A 14,548-nucleotide genomic window follows, 5' to 3' on the forward strand; every position below is an offset into this window, starting at 1 on the left:
AGGTTCTACAGCTGCAACAGCTGCAACATCGAGAGCATCCTGACATGTTGCATCACTGCCTGGTACGGCAGCACTGCATGCTTCCTCAGTCCACTGACAGCAAGGTCTCATTCTTCTTCATTTTTCAGAAAACAAGCCTGAAACAATGTCTAAAGAATGTTGACATCTTGTGGTAGCCATAGGAACTGCAATCTGGGTCCTAACCCATTAAAAACTCAATAGGCATTCAATTGAAAACAACCCAGATCAATCCCACCTCCTGGATAAGTTTTCCTCAGGTTTTCACCTGCCATATCGGTTCTATTATACTCAGAGACGTCATGTTAACAGTTTTGGAAACTTTAGAGTGTGTTCTATCCAAATCAATCATGTATATGCATATCCTAGTTTCTGGGCCTGAGTAACAGGCAGTTTACTTTGGGCACGTTTCACATCCAGACGTCAAAAAACTGCCCATAAGCCATACATTAAACTCCCTGTTAGAAGAATGACAATCACATGATTTCATTTAGGATTTTGCAGTGTGCCAGGTTTTTATGACAGACAATTGTCATCAAAAGCAGCATTGGTTTGTTCGTTTCCGTGCGAGATTAGTACTGTAAAGCCACATTGGTACTTGTGCTGATTCACTGAGTAAAGGAGGCAGAGATTGCACACGTAAAAATCATGACCACGACGTGAGTTGAACACGCAACCTTCTGATCTGGAGTCAGACACGCTACCATTGCGCCACGAGGTCATTGGCATTTAACATCTTTGGAGAGGATGCCTAGTTCAGATTTTAATGAGTGTATAATTTGGAATGGAGGCCTGGTTCTCTGGGGAAATGAACCATCTGACAATGCCACCCCCATCAGCACGTGCCTCTGCCCGGCAGGTTAAGTGTATGAAAATAAGCAGATGTAGAGCCCAGATAGCTCAGTCGGTAGAGCATCAGACTTTTAATCTGAGGGTCCAAGGTTCAAGTCCCTGTTTGGGCGTTGCTTTAATGTTTACCTTTTCTGGCGCAGGTGTTCTGCTAGCAACCCACCTCGACAACATCCGGTGAAATTGCAGAGCGCCAAATTCAGAATATAGAAATAGTCAATATAAACATTCCCAAAAATACAAGTGCTATACATCGGCTTAAAGATGAACTTCTTGTTAATCCAGCCGCTTTGTCACATTTCAAATAGGATTTACTGCGAAAGCCTACCATGCGATTATCTGAGGACAGCGCCCCACTTACAAAAACATATTCCAACCAAGTAGACGAGTCACAAAAGTCATAAATAGCGATAAAATGAATCACTTACCTTTGAACATCTTCATCTGGTTGCAGTCACAAGAGTCCCAGCTCCACAATAAAGGTTTGTTTTGTCCCTCTTTATATCCCAAAAACTCTGTTTTGTTGGCGCATTGTGTTCAGTAATACACTGGCTCAAAGGAGGTCAAAACATGCAGACGAATACATCCTAATAGTACCGGCAAAGTTTGTTGAAACATGTCAAACGATGTTCAGAATTAATCCTCACGTTGTCAATTGTCTAAATAATACATTTTCAACCGGACAATTGCGTATTCAATAGAAATGAAAAACAACGAAGGGCGCGCACTCTGTCACGCGCGCAAACCAGTACTGCATGCTTCCTCAGTCCACTGACAGCAAGGTCTCATTCTTCTTCATTTTTCAGAAAACAAGTTTAAACCAATGTCTAAAGACTGTTGACATCTAGTGGTAGCCATAGGAACTGCAATCTGGATCCTAACCCATTAGAAACTCAATAGGCATTCAATTGAAAACTACCCACAGCAAAAAAATCCCACCTCCTGGATAACTTTTCTTCAGGTTTTTGCCTGCCATATCAGTTCTGTTATACTGAGAGACATTATTTTAACAGTTCTGGAAACTGTAGAGTGTGTTATATCCAAATCTACCATTTATATGCATATCCTAGTTTCTGGGCCTGAGTAACAGGCAGTTTACTTTGGGAACGTTTCTCATCCAGGCATCAAAAAACTGCCCCCAAGCATACATTAAACTCCCTGTTCGAAGACTGACAATCACATGATTTCATTTAGGATTTTGCAGTGTGACAGGTTTTTGTGAGAGACAATTTTCATCAAAAGCAGCATTGGTTTGTTGGTTTCTGTGTGAGATTAGTACTGTAAAGCCACATAAAGCCACAGTACTTGTGCTGATTCACTGAGTAAAGGCGGCAGAGATTGCACACATAAAAACCATGACCACGACGTGAGTTGAACACGCAACCTTCTGATCTGGAGTCAGACACGCTACCATTGCGCCACAAGGTTATTGGCATTTAACATCTTTAGAGAGGATGCCTAGTTTAATGAGTGTATAATTTGGAATGGAGGCCTGGTTCTCTGGGGAAATGAACCATCTGACAATGCCACCCCCATCAGCGCGTGCCTCTGCCCGGCAGGTTAAGTGTATGAAAATAAGCAGATGCAGAGCCCAGATAGCTCAGTCGGTAGAGCATCAGACTTTCAATCTGAGGGTCCAGGGTTCAAGTCCCTGTTTGGGCGTTGCTTTAACGTTTACCTTTTCTGGCGCAGGTGTTCTGCTAGCAACCCACCTCGACAACATCCGGTGAAATTGCAGAGCGCCAAATTCAAAATATAGAAATAGTCAATATAAACATTCACAAAAATACAAGTGTTATACATCGGTTTAAAGATTAACTTCTTGTTAATCCAGCCGCTTTGTCACATTTCAAATAGGATTTACTGCGAAAGCCTACCATGCGATTATCTGAGGACAGCGCCCCACTTACAAAAACATATTCCAACCAAGTAGACGAGTCACAAAAGTCATAAATAGCGATAAAATGAATCACTTACCTTTGAACATCTTCATCTGGTTGCAGTCACAAGAGTCCCAGCTCCACAATAAAGGTTTGTTTTGTCAGAGAAAGTCCCTCTTTATATCCCAAAAACTCTGTTTTGTTGGCGCATTGTGTTCAGTAATACACTGGCTCAAAGGAGGTCAAAACATGCAGACGAATACATCCTAATAGTACCGGCAAAGTTTGTTGAATCTGGATCCTAACCCATTAGAAACTCAATAGGCATTCAATTGAAAACTACCCACATCAAAAAAATCCCACCTCCTGGATAACTTTTCTTCAGGTTTTTGCCTGCCATATCAGTTCTCTTATACTGAGAGACATTATTTTAACAGTTCTGGAAACTGTAGAGTGTGTTATATCCAAATCTACCATTTATATGCATATCCTAGTTTCTGGGCCTGAGTAACAGGCAGTTTACTTTGGGAACGTTTCTCATCCAGGCATCAAAAAACTGCCCCCAAGCATACATTAAACTCCCTGTTCGAAGACTGACAATCACATGATTTCATTTAGGATTTTGCAGTGTGACAGGTTTTTGTGAGAGACAATTTTCATCAAAAGCAGCATTGGTTTGTTCGTTTCTGTGCGAGATTAGTACTGTAAAGCCACATTGGTACTTGTGCTGATTCACTGAGTAAAGGCGGCAGAGATTGCACACATAAAAACCATGACGTGAGTTGAACACACAATCTTCTGATCTGGAGTCAGACGCGCTACCATTGCGCCACGAGGTCATTGGAATTTAACATCTTTGGAGAGGATGCCTAGTTCAGATTTTAATGAGTGTATAATTTGGAATAAAGGCCTGGTTCTCTGGGGAAATGAACCATCTGACAATGCCACCCCCATCAGCGCGTGCCTCTGCCCGGCAGGTTAAGTGTATGAAAATAAGCAGATGCAGAGCCCAGATAGCTCAGTCGGTAGAGCATCAGACTTTTAATCTGAGGGTCCAGGGTTCAAGTCCCTGTTTGGGCGTTGCTTTAATGTTTACCTTTTCTGGCGCAGGTGTTCTGCTAGCAACCCACCTCCACAACATCCGGTGAAATTGCAGAGCGCCAAATTCAAAATATAGAAATAGTCAATATAAACATTCACAAAAATACAAGTGTTATACATCGGTTTAAAGATTAACTTCTTGTTAATCCAGCCGCTTTGTCACATTTCAAATAGGATTTACTGCGAAAGCCTACCATGCGATTATCTGAGGACAGCGCCCCACTTACAAAAACATATTCCAACCAAGTAGACGAGTCACAAAAGTCATAAATAGCGATAAAATGAATCACTTACCTTTGAACATCTTCATCTGGTTGCAGTCACAAGAGTCCCAGCTCCACAATAAAGGTTTGTTTTGTCAGAGAAAGTCCCTCTTTATATCCCAAAAACTCTGTTTTGTTGGCGCATTGTGTTCAGTAATACACTGGCTCAAAGGAGGTCAAAACATGCAGACGAATACATCCTAATAGTACCGGCAAAGTTTGTTGAATCTGGATCCTAACCCATTAGAAACTCAATAGGCATTCAATTGAAAACTACCCACATCAAAAAAATCCCACCTCCTGGATAACTTTTCTTCAGGTTTTTGCCTGCCATATCAGTTCTGTTATACTCAGAGACATTATTTTAACAGTTCTGGAAACTGTAGAGTGTGTTCTATCCAAATATACCATTTATATGCATATCCTAGTTTCTGGGCCTGAGTAACAGGCAGTTTACTTTGGGAACGTTTCTCATCCAGGCATCAAAAAACTGCCCCCAAGCATACATTAAACTCCCTGTTCGAAGACTGACAATCACATGATTTCATTTAGGATTTTGCAGTGTGACAGGTTTTTGTGAGAGACAATTTTCATCAAAAGCAGCATTGGTTTGTTGGTTTCTGTGTGAGATTAGTACTGTAAAGCCACATTGGTACTTGTGCTGATTCACTGAGTAAAGGCGGCAGAGATTGCACACATAAAAACCATGACCACGACGTGAGTTGAACACACAATCTTCTGATCTGGAGTCAGACGCGCTACCATTGCGCCACGAGGTCATTGGAATTTAACATCTTTGGAGAGGATGCCTAGTTCAGATTTTAATGAGTGTATAATTTGGAATAAAGGCCTGGTTCTCTGGGGAAATGAACCATCTGACAATGCCACCCCCATCAGCGCGTGCCTCTGCCCGGCAGGTTAAGTGTATGAAAATAAGCAGATGCAGAGCCCAGATAGCTCAGTTGGTAGAGCATCAGACTTTCAATCTGAGGGTCCAGGGTTCAAGTCCCTGTTTGGGCGTTGCTTTAATGTTTACCTTTTCTGGCGCAGGTGTTCTGCTAGCAACCCACCTCGACAACATCCGGTGAAATTGCAGAGCGCCAAATTCAAAATATAGAAATAGTCAATATAAAAATTCACAAAAATACAAGTGTTATACATCGGTTTAAAGATTAATTTCTTGTTAATCCAGCCGCTTTGTCACATTTCAAATAGGATTTACTGCGAAAGCCTACCATGCGATTATCTGAGGACAGCGCCCCACTTACAAAAACATATTCCAACCAAGTAGACGAGTCACAAAAGTCATAAATAGCGATAAAATGAATCACTTACCTTTGAACATCTTCATCTGGTTGCAGTCACAAGAGTCCCAGCTCCACAATAAAGGTTTGTTTTGTCAGAGAAAGTCCCTCTTTATATCCCAAAAACTCTGTTTTGTTGGCGCATTGTGTTCAGTAATACACTGGCTCAAAGGAGGTCAAAACATGCAGACGAATACATCCTAATAGTACCGGCAAAGTTTGTTGAATCTGGATCCTAACACATTAGAAACTCAATAGGCATTCAATTGAAAACTACCCACATCAAAAAAATCCCACCTCCTGGATAACTTTTCTTCAGGTTTTTGCCTGCCATATCAGTTCTGTTATACTCAGAGACATTATTTTAACAGTTCTGGAAACTGTAGAGTGTGTTCTATCCAAATATACCATTTATATGCATATCCTAGTTTCTGGGCCTGAGTAACAGGCAGTTTACTTTGGGAACGTTTCTCATCCAGGCATCAAAAAACTGCCCCCAAGCATACATTAAACTCCCTGTTCGAAGACTGACAATCACATGATTTCATTTAGGATTTTGCAGTGTGACAGGTTTTTGTGAGAGACAATTTTCATCAAAAGCAGCATTGGTTTGTTGGTTTCTGTGTGAGATTAGTACTGTAAAGCCACATAAAGCCACAGTACTTGTGCTGATTCACTGAGTAAAGGCGGCAGAGATTGCACACATAAAAACCATGACCACGACGTGAGTTGAACACACAATCTTCTGATCTGGAGTCAGACGCGCTACCATTGCGCCACGAGGTCATTGGAATTTAACATCTTTGGAGAGGATGCCTAGTTCAGATTTTAATGAGTGTATAATTTGGAATAAAGGCCTGGTTCTCTGGGGAAATGAACCATCTGACAATGCCACCCCCATCAGCGCGTGCCTCTGCCCGGCAGGTTAAGTGTATGAAAATAAGCAGATGCAGAGCCCAGATAGCTCAGTTGGTAGAGCATCAGACTTTCAATCTGAGGGTCCAGGGTTCAAGTCCCTGTTTGGGCGTTGCTTTAATGTTTACCTTTTCTGGCGCAGGTGTTCTGCTAGCAACCCACCTCGACAACATCCGGTGAAATTGCAGAGCGCCAAATTCAAAATATAGAAATAGTCAATATAAACATTCACAAAAATACAAGTGTTATACATCGGTTTAAAGATTAACTTCTTGTTAATCCAGCCGCTTTGTCACATTTCAAATAGGATTTACTGCGAAAGCCTACCATGCGATTATCTGAGGACAGCGCCCCACTTACAAAAACATATTCCAACCAAGTAGACGAGTCACAAAAGTCATAAATAGCGATAAAATGAATCACTTACCTTTGAACATCTTCATCTGGTTGCAGTCACAAGAGTCCCAGCTCCACAATAAAGGTTTGTTTTGTCAGAGAAAGTCCCTCTTTATATCCCAAAAACTCTGTTTTGTTGGCGCATTGTGTTCAGTAATACACTGGCTCAAAGGAGGTCAAAACATGCAGACGAATACATCCTAATAGTACCGGCAAAGTTTGTTGAATCTGGATCCTAACCCATTAGAAACTCAATAGGCATTCAATTGAAAACTACCCACATCAAAAAAATCCCACCTCCTGGATAACTTTTCTTCAGGTTTTTGCCTGCCATATCAGTTCTGTTATACTCAGAGACATTATTTTAACAGTTCTGGAAACTGTAGAGTGTGTTCTATCCAAATATACAATTTATATGCATATCCTAGTTTCTGGGCCTGAGTAACAGGCAGTTTACTTTGGGAACGTTTCTCATCCAGGCATCAAAAAACTGCCCCCAAGCATACATTAAACTCCCTGTTCGAAGACTGACAATCACATGATTTCATTTAGGATTTTGCAGTGTGACAGGTTTTTGTGAGAGACAATTTTCATCAAAAGCAGCATTGGTTTGTTGGTTTCTGTGTGAGATTAGTACTGTAAAGCCACATAAAGCCACAGTACTTGTGCTGATTCACTGAGTAAAGGCGGCAGAGATTGCACACATAAAAACCATGACCACGACGTGAGTTGAACACACAATCTTCTGATCTGGAGTCAGACGCGCTACCATTGCGCCACGAGGTCATTGGAATTTAACATCTTTGGAGAGGATGCCTAGTTCAGATTTTAATGAGTGTATAATTTGGAATAAAGGCCTGGTTCTCTGGGGAAATGAACCATCTGACAATGCCACCCCCATCAGCGCGTGCCTCTGCCCGGCAGGTTAAGTGTATGAAAATAAGCAGATGCAGAGCCCAGATAGCTCAGTCGGTAGAGCATCAGACTTTCAATCTGAGGGTCCAGGGTTCAAGTCCCTGTTTGGGCGTTGCTTTAATGTTTACCTTTTCTGGCGCAGGTGTTCTGCTAGCAACCCACCTCGACAACATCCGGTGAAATTGCAGAGCGCCAAATTCAAAATATAGAAATAGTCAATATAAACATTCACAAAAATACAAGTGTTATACATCGGTTTAAAGATTAACTTCTTGTTAATCCAGCCGCTTTGTCACATTTCAAATAGGATTTACTGCGAAAGCCTACCATGCGATTATCTGAGGACAGCGCCCCACTTACAAAAACATATTCCAACCAAGTAGACGAGTCACAAAAGTCATAAATAGCGATAAAATGAATCACTTACCTTTGAACATCTTCATCTGGTTGCAGTCACAAGAGTCCCAGCTCCACAATAAAGGTTTGTTTTGTCAGAGAAAGTCCCTCTTTATATCCCAAAAACTCTGTTTTGTTGGCGCATTGTGTTCAGTAATACACTGGCTCAAAGGAGGTCAAAACATGCAGACGAATACATCCTAATAGTACCGGCAAAGTTTGTTGAATCTGGATCCTAACCCATTAGAAACTCAATAGGCATTCAATTGAAAACTACCCACATCAAAAAAATCCCACTTCCTGGATAACTTTTCTTCAGGTTTTTGCCTGCCATATCAGTTCTGTTATACTCAGAGACATTATTTTAACAGTTTTGGAAACTGTAGAGTGTGTTCTATCCAAATCTACCATTTATATGCATATCCTAGTTTCTGGGCCTGAGTAACAGGCAGTTTACTTTGGGAACGTTTCTCATCCAGGCATCAGAAAACTGCCCCCAAGCATACATTAAACTCCCTGTTCGAAGACTGACAATCACATGATTTCATTTAAGATTTTGCAGTGTGACAGGTTTTTGTGAGAGACAATTTTCATCAAAAGCAGCATTGGTTTGTTGGTTTCTGTGCGAGATTAGTACTGTAAAGCCACATTGGTACTTGTGCTGATTCACTGAGTAAAGGCGGCAGAGATTGCACACATAAAAACCATGACCACGACGTGAGTTGAACACGCAACCTTCTGATCTGGAGTCAGACGCGCTACCATTGCGCCACGAGGTCATTGACATTTAACATCTTTGGAGAGGATGCATAGTTCAGATTTTAATGAGTGTATAATTTGGAATGGAGGCCTGGTTCTCTGGGGAAATGAACCATCTGACAATGCCACCCCCATCAGCACGTGCCTCTGCCCGGCAGGTTAAGTGTCTGAAAATAAGCAGATGCAGAGCCCAGATAGCTCAGTCGGTAGAGCATCAGACTTTTAATCTGAGGGTCCAGGGTTCAAGTCCCTGTTTGGGCGTTGCTTTAATGTTTACCTTTTCTGGCGCAGGTGTTCTGCTAGCAACCCACCTCGACAACATCCGGTGAAATTGCAGAGCGCCAAATTCAAAATATAGAAATAGTCAATATAAACATTCACAAAAATACAAGTGCTATACATCGTCTTAAAGATGAACTTCTTGTTAATCCAGCCGCTTTGTCACATTTCAAATAGGATTTACTGCGAAAGCCTACCATGCGATTATCTGAGGACAGCGCCCCACTTACAAAAACATATTCCAACCAAGTAGACGAGTCACAAAAGTCATAAATAGCGATAAAATGAATCACTTACCTTTGAACATCTTCATCTGGTTGCAGTCACAAGAGTCCCAGCTCCACAATAAAGGTTTGTTTTGTTCGAGAAAGTCCCTCTTTATATCCCAAAAACTCTGTTTTGTTGGCGCATTGTGTTCAGTAATACACTGGCTCAAAGGAGGTCAAAACATGCAGACGAATACATCCTAATAGTACCGGCAAAGTTTGTTGAAACATGTCAAACGATGTTCATAATTAATCCTCACGTTGTCAATTGTCTAAATAATACATTTTCAACCGGACAATTGCGTATTCAATAGAAATGAAAAACAACGAAGGGCGCGCAAACCAGTACTGCATGCTTCCTCAGTCCACTGACAGCAAGATCTCATTCTTCTTCATTTTTCAGAAAACAAGTCTAAACCAATGTCTAAAGACTGTTGACATCTAGTGGTAGCCATAGGAACTGCAATCTGGATCCTAACCCATTAGAAACTCAATAGGCATTCAATTGAAAACTACCCACATCAAAAAAATCCCACCTCCTGGATAACTTTTCTTCAGGTTTTTGCCTGCCATATCAGTTCTGTTATACTCAGAGACATTATTTTAACAGTTCTGGAAACTGTAGAGTGTGTTCTATCCAAATCTACCATTTATATGCATATCCTAGTTTCTGGGCCTGAGTAACAGGCAGTTTACTTTGGGAACGTTTCTCATCCAGGCATCAAAAAACTGCCCCCAAGCATACATTAAACTCCCTGTTCGAAGACTGACAATCACATGATTTCATTTAAGATTTTGCAGTGTGACAGGTTTTTGTGAGAGACAATTTTCATCAAAAGCAGCATCGGTTTGTTCGTTTCTGTGCGAGATTAGTACTGTAAAGCCACATTGGTACTTGTGCTGATTCACTGAGTAAAGGCGGCAGAGATTGCAAACATAAAAACAATGACCACGACGTGAGTTGAACACGCAACCTTCTGATCTGGAGTCAGACACGCTACCATTGCGCCACGAGGTCATTGACATTTAACATCTTTGGAGAGGATGCCTAGTTCAGATTTTAATGAGTGTATAATTTGAAATGGAGGCCTGGTTCTCTGGGGAAATGAACCATCTGACAATGCCACCACCATCAGCACGTGCCTCTGCCCGGCAGGTTAAGTGTCTGAAAATAAGCAGATGCAGAGCCCAGATAGCTCAGACGGTAGAGCATCAGACTTTTAATCTGAGGGTCCAGGGTTCAAGTCCCTGTTTGGGCGTTGCTTTAATGTTTACCTTTTCTGGCGCAGGTGTTCTGCCTCGACAACATCCGGTGAAATTGCAGAGCGCCAAATTCAAAATATAGAAATAGTCAATATAAACATTCACAAAAATACAAGTGCTATACATCGGCTTAAAGATGAACTTCTTGTTAATCCAGCCGCTTTGTCACATTTCAAATAGGATTTACTGCGAAAGCCTACCATGCGATTATCTGAGGACAGCGCCCCACTTACAAAAACATATTCCAACCAAGTAGACGAGTCACAAAAGTCATAAATAGCGATAAAATTAATCACTTACCTTTGAACATCTTCATCTGGTTGCAGTCACAAGAGTCCCAGCTCCACAATAAAGGTTTGTTTTGTTCGAGAAAGTCCCTCTTTATATCCCAAAAACTCTGTTTTGTTGGCGCATTGTGTTCAGTAATACACTGGCTCAAAGGAGGTCAAAACATGCAGACGAATACATCCTAATAGTACCGGCAAAGTTTGTTGAAACATGTCAAACGATGTTCATAATTAATCCTCACGTTGTCAATTGTCTAAATAATACATTTTCAACCGGACAATTGCGTATTCAATAGAAATGAAAAACAACGAAGGGCGCGCAAACCAGTACTGCATGCTTCCTCAGTCCACTGACAGCAAGATCTCATTCTTCTTCATTTTTCAGAAAACAAGTCTAAACCAATGTCTAAAGACTGTTGACATCTAGTGGTAGCCATAGGAACTGCAATCTGGATCCTAACCCATTAGAAACTCAATAGGCATTCAATTGAAAACTACCCACATCAAAAAAATCCCACCTCCTGGATAACTTTTCTTCAGGTTTTTGCCTGCCATATCAGTTCTGTTATACTCAGAGACATTATTTTAACAGTTCTGGAAACTGTAGAGTGTGTTCTATCCAAATCTACCATTTATATGCATATCCTAGTTTCTGGGCCTGAGTAACAGGCAGTTTACTTTGGGAACGTTTCTCATCCAGGCATCAAAAAACTGCCCCCAAGCATACATTAAACTCCCTGTTCGAAGACTGACAATCACATGATTTCATTTAAGATTTTGCAGTGTGACAGGTTTTTGTGAGAGACAATTTTCATCAAAAGCAGCATCGGTTTGTTCGTTTCTGTGCGAGATTAGTACTGTAAAGCCACATTGGTACTTGTGCTGATTCACTGAGTAAAGGCGGCAGAGATTGCAAACATAAAAACAATGACCACGACGTGAGTTGAACACGCAACCTTCTGATCTGGAGTCAGACACGCTACCATTGCGCCACGAGGTCATTGACATTTAACATCTTTGGAGAGGATGCCTAGTTCAGATTTTAATGAGTGTATAATTTGAAATGGAGGCCTGGTTCTCTGGGGAAATGAACCATCTGACAATGCCACCACCATCAGCACGTGCCTCTGCCCGGCAGGTTAAGTGTCTGAAAATAAGCAGATGCAGAGCCCAGATAGCTCAGACGGTAGAGCATCAGACTTTTAATCTGAGGGTCCAGGGTTCAAGTCCCTGTTTGGGCGTTGCTTTAATGTTTACCTTTTCTGGCGCAGGTGTTCTGCCTCGACAACATCCGGTGAAATTGCAGAGCGCCAAATTCAAAATATAGAAATAGTCAATATAAACATTCACAAAAATACAAGTGCTATACATCGGCTTAAAGATGAACTTCTTGTTAATCCAGCCGCTTTGTCACATTTCAAATAGGATTTACTGCGAAAGCCTACCATGCGATTATCTGAGGACAGCGCCCCACTTACAAAAACATATTCCAACCAAGTAGACGAGTCACAAAAGTCATAAATAGCGATAAAATTAATCACTTACCTTTGAACATCTTCATCTGGTTGCAGTCACAAGAGTCCCAGCTCCACAATAAAGGTTTGTTTTGTTCGAGAAAGTCCCTCTTTATATCCCAAAAACTCTGTTTTGTTGGCGCATTGTGTTCAGTAATACACTGGCTCAAAGGAGGTCAAAACATGCAGACGAATACATCCTAATAGTACCGGCAAAGTTTGTTGAAACATGTCAAACGATGTTCATAATTAATCCTCACGTTGTCAATTGTCTAAATAATACATTTTCAACCGGACAATTGCGTATTCAATAGAAATGAAAAACAACGAAGGGCGCGCACTCTGTCACGCGCGCAAACCAGTACTGCATGCTTCCTCAGTCCACTGACAGCAAGGTCTCATTCTTCTTCATTTTTCAGAAAACAAGTCTAAACCAATGTCTAAAGACTGTTGACATCTAGTGGTAGCCATAGGAACTGCAATCTGGATCCTAACCCATTAGAAACTCAATAGGCATTCAATTGAAAACTACCCACATCAAAAAAATCCCACCTCCTGGATAACTTTTCTTCAGGTTTTTGCCTGCCATATCAGTTCTGTTATACTCAGAGACATTATTTTAACAGTTCTGGAAACTGTAGAGTGTGTTCTATCCAAATCTACCATTTATATGCATATCCTAGTTTCTGGGCCTGAGTAACAGGCAGTTTACTTTGGGAACGTTTCTCATCCAGGCATCAAAAAACTGCCCCCAAGCATACATTAAACTCCCTGTTCGAAGACTGACAATCACATGATTTCATTTAAGATTTTGCAGTGTGACAGGTTTTTGTGAGAGACAATTTTCATCAAAAGCAGCATCGGTTTGTTCGTTTCTGTGCGAGATTAGTACTGTAAAGCCACATTGGTACTTGTGCTGATTCACTGAGTAAAGGCGGCAGAGATTGCACACATAAAAACCATGACCACGATGTGAGTTGAACACGCAACCTTCTGATCTGGAGTCAGACGCGCTACCGTTGCGCCACGAGGTCATTGACATTTAACATCTTTGGAGAGGATGCCTAGTTCAGATTTTAATGAGTGTATAATTTGAAATGGAGGCCTGGTTCTCTGGGGAAATGAACCATCTGACAATGCCACCACCATCAGCACGTGCCTCTGCCCGGCAGGTTAAGTGTCTGAAAATAAGCAGATGCAGAGCCCAGATAGCTCAGACGGTAGAGCATCAGACTTTTAATCTGAGGGTCCAGGGTTCAAGTCCCCATTTGGGCGTTGCTTTAATGTTTACCTTTTCTGGCGCAGGTGTTCTGCCTCGACAACATCCGGTGAAATTGCAGAGCGCCAAATTCAAAATATAGAAATAGTCAATATAAACATTCACAAAAATACAAGTGCTATACATCGGCTTAAAGATGAACTTCTTGTTAATCCAGCCGCTTTGTCACATTTCAAATAGGATTTACTGCGAAAGCCTACCATGCGATTATCTGAGGACAGCGCCCCACTTACAAAAACATATTCCAACCAAGTAGACGAGTCACAAAAGTCATAAATAGCGATAAAATGAATCACTTACCTTTGAACATCTTCATCTGGTTGCAGTCACAAGAGTCCCAGCTCCACAATAAAGGTTTGTTTTGTTCGAGAAAGTCCCTCTTTATATCCCAAAAACTCTGTTTTGTTGGCGCATTGTGTTCAGTAATACACTGGCTCAAAGGAGGTCAAAACATGCAGACGAATACATCCTAATAGTACCGGCAAAGTTTGTTGAAACATGTCAAACGATGTTCATAATTAATCCTCACGTTGTCAATTGTCTAAATAATACATTTTCAACCGGACAATTGCGTATTCAATAGAAATGAAAAACAACGAAGGGCGCGCACTCTGTCACGCGCGCAAACCAGTACTGCATGCTTCCTCAGTCCACTGACAGCAAGGTCTCATTCTTCTTCATTTTTCAGAAAACAAGTCTAAACCAATGTCTAAAGACTGTTGACATCTAGTGGTAGCCATAGGAACTGCAATCTGGATCCTAACCCATTAGAAACTCAATAGGCATTCAATTGAAAACTACCCACATCAAAAAAATCCCACCTCCTGGATAACTTTTCTTCAGGTTTTTGCCTGCCATATCAGT

The 14,548-nt window shown here is 41.3% G+C and overlaps 11 non-coding genes across 11 annotated transcripts; 4 read left to right on the forward strand and 7 right to left on the reverse strand.

Annotated features, from left to right (window-relative positions):
- Positions 1–667: 667 nt before the first annotated feature.
- On the reverse strand, positions 668–739 carry trnaw-cca (transfer RNA tryptophan (anticodon CCA)). Its single transcript has one exon. It is a non-coding gene; the product is annotated as a tRNA-Trp (tRNA).
- Positions 740–2,456: 1,717 nt separating this feature from the next.
- Positions 2,457–2,529, forward strand: trnae-uuc (transfer RNA glutamic acid (anticodon UUC)). Its single transcript has one exon. It is a non-coding gene; the product is annotated as a tRNA-Glu (tRNA).
- A 2,289-nt stretch (positions 2,530–4,818) lies between these two features.
- trnaw-cca (transfer RNA tryptophan (anticodon CCA)) lies at positions 4,819–4,890 on the reverse strand. The gene has a single exon. It is a non-coding gene; the product is annotated as a tRNA-Trp (tRNA).
- A 168-nt stretch (positions 4,891–5,058) lies between these two features.
- On the forward strand, positions 5,059–5,131 carry trnae-uuc (transfer RNA glutamic acid (anticodon UUC)). The gene has a single exon. It is a non-coding gene; the product is annotated as a tRNA-Glu (tRNA).
- A 998-nt stretch (positions 5,132–6,129) lies between these two features.
- On the reverse strand, positions 6,130–6,201 carry trnaw-cca (transfer RNA tryptophan (anticodon CCA)). Its single transcript has one exon. It is a non-coding gene; the product is annotated as a tRNA-Trp (tRNA).
- Positions 6,202–6,369: 168 nt separating this feature from the next.
- Positions 6,370–6,442, forward strand: trnae-uuc (transfer RNA glutamic acid (anticodon UUC)). Its single transcript has one exon. It is a non-coding gene; the product is annotated as a tRNA-Glu (tRNA).
- A 998-nt stretch (positions 6,443–7,440) lies between these two features.
- trnaw-cca (transfer RNA tryptophan (anticodon CCA)) lies at positions 7,441–7,512 on the reverse strand. The gene has a single exon. It is a non-coding gene; the product is annotated as a tRNA-Trp (tRNA).
- Positions 7,513–7,680: 168 nt separating this feature from the next.
- trnae-uuc (transfer RNA glutamic acid (anticodon UUC)) lies at positions 7,681–7,753 on the forward strand. The gene has a single exon. It is a non-coding gene; the product is annotated as a tRNA-Glu (tRNA).
- A 991-nt stretch (positions 7,754–8,744) lies between these two features.
- On the reverse strand, positions 8,745–8,816 carry trnaw-cca (transfer RNA tryptophan (anticodon CCA)). Its single transcript has one exon. It is a non-coding gene; the product is annotated as a tRNA-Trp (tRNA).
- A 1,471-nt stretch (positions 8,817–10,287) lies between these two features.
- trnaw-cca (transfer RNA tryptophan (anticodon CCA)) lies at positions 10,288–10,359 on the reverse strand. The gene has a single exon. It is a non-coding gene; the product is annotated as a tRNA-Trp (tRNA).
- A 1,460-nt stretch (positions 10,360–11,819) lies between these two features.
- Positions 11,820–11,891, reverse strand: trnaw-cca (transfer RNA tryptophan (anticodon CCA)). The gene has a single exon. It is a non-coding gene; the product is annotated as a tRNA-Trp (tRNA).
- Between the last annotated feature and the right edge of the window lie 2,657 nt (positions 11,892–14,548).

Source organism: Oncorhynchus mykiss, chromosome 28 (genome assembly GCF_057628025.1).
Source record: "Oncorhynchus mykiss isolate SJ-2025 chromosome 28, ASM5762802v1, whole genome shotgun sequence".
Classification (NCBI taxonomy): Eukaryota; Metazoa; Chordata; class Actinopteri; order Salmoniformes; family Salmonidae; genus Oncorhynchus; species Oncorhynchus mykiss.